Consider the following 1,875-nt stretch of genomic DNA (forward strand, 5'->3'; position numbering starts at 1 on the left):
TCTCTCTCTCTCTCTCTCTCTCTCTCTCTCTCTCTCTCTCTCTCTCTCTGTTCCAGAAGGTGGTCTATTTTAGAAAAGCTTTCATGTGTTCCAGAGTAGGATGCATATTCATAGCATTTGGGTGAAATATTCTGTGGATATCTGTGTGATATGTGATAACTAGTTAATCCTGACGTTTCTCTGTATATGTCCAGATGACCTACTTATTGGAAAAAGTTGGGAATTGAAATCACCTACTATGAATGCATTGTTGTTAGTCTGTGTCTTTAAATCCAGTAGTAGTTTTTTTTTTTTCAGAAGGGGCACACCACAGTTTGATACATATATGTTTAAGATAGTATTATCTTCTTGATTAACTGTTCCTAGGATTAAAATGAAGTATCTTCCTTTACCTCTTCAAATTATTTTTAGTTTCATGTCTATTTTGTCATATATTAGGCTAGCAATGCATCCTTGATACCTGGTCCCATTGGATGGAGTACTTTCATCTATCCTTTTATGCTAAGGCAACATCGATCTTTAAGGCTGTATTTCATATGAACAACAGGTAGGTGGTTGTAACTTTAATTTTTTCAAAACCTATTTTTAATGATGGTTCTTATAAGCCTTAACTTCCCTGTAACCACCACCCACCAGAGATAGTGGAAAAGAAAGAATATGGGGGAAGTGGGCCTGTTTAGAAAGGTTCTTTAGAGCAACTCCTATCTGTGTTGTCTGGAAATTGGCAGTTCAGTTCACAGGTTTGCAGCAGCACTTCAGTCTGTTTGCAAACACCTCACAGATACACCAGCAGTCCAGGTTGGCTGAGCCAGGATAGCAAACATGAATCAGCAGTGGTGGCAGTACCTAGCAGAGACAGCCAGGCCTCAGCTTCCACACAAGTCAGCAGGAGGGATCAGGGAAGAAAGCCAGAAGTTCTGGGCTGTGCCTCTCTCAGGGAAGTGAAGATCAGCTAAGACTTGAGACCAAGTTTTGCACAGCTAGCTCTATAAGCAAGCCTAGCTCAGCCTCCATCACTGTCCTCTGAGTCCTATTTATATCCCTTCAAATATCACGTGTTCTCTACAGGCCTTGCCTCAGCAGTGTCTTGTCTCAGCACGTGCATCTGTCTCAGGGGACATCACTCTGCCAATCAGCCTGAGTCCACAGAAATGGCAAGAAACTGCAGCATGCCACCAGAAGTTTTTTGGTGCGTTTCTTCGATGGAGCCCCAACAAATGGAGCTCAACTAAGACAGACCAATACATGCCTGTTGTTAGCAAAGAATCCTTCGTCACATATCCTTTGACATGCTGCTTTAGCGGAGCGTCCTTCCTTCTGTGAAACATTCCTTCATGCGTCTGCCTTAGTCTTTCACATGTGTCCACTTCAGGAAAACCCTGCTTCATGTGTTTGTCCCAGAAAAACACCTTCCAACATGACTCAAAACAACTGACTCTCCAAAGAACCCCTAACACTGGCCCCTGGTCACCCCCTTCCACAATCCTTCCCCCATCTCCTACTTTGAGTGGGTGCTCTCCTCCAGTACATCAAGTCTCCGTGAGCCTAGGTACTTCCTCTCCCACTGAGGTCAGACAAGATAGCCCAGCTAGTAGAACATATCCCATGTACAGGCAACAGCTTTTGGGATAGATGCTGTTCCGGTTGTTCAGGACCCACATGAAGAGCAAACTGTACATTCTGCTACATATGAATGGAGAGGCCTAGGTCCAGCCCTCTTTCTTTCTTTTTTTCTTTTTCTGTTTTGTTTTTTCTCTTCCTTCCTTCCTTCCTTCCTTCCTCCCTCCCTCCCTCCCTCCCTCCCTCCTTCTCTCTCTCTCTCTCTCTTTCTTTCTTTCTTTCTTTCTTTCTTTCTTTCTTTCTTTCTTTCTTTCT

This window comes from Grammomys surdaster, unplaced genomic scaffold, assembly GCF_004785775.1.
Source record: "Grammomys surdaster isolate TR1022 unplaced genomic scaffold, NIH_TR_1.0 173, whole genome shotgun sequence".
Taxonomy (NCBI): domain Eukaryota; kingdom Metazoa; phylum Chordata; class Mammalia; order Rodentia; family Muridae; genus Grammomys; species Grammomys surdaster.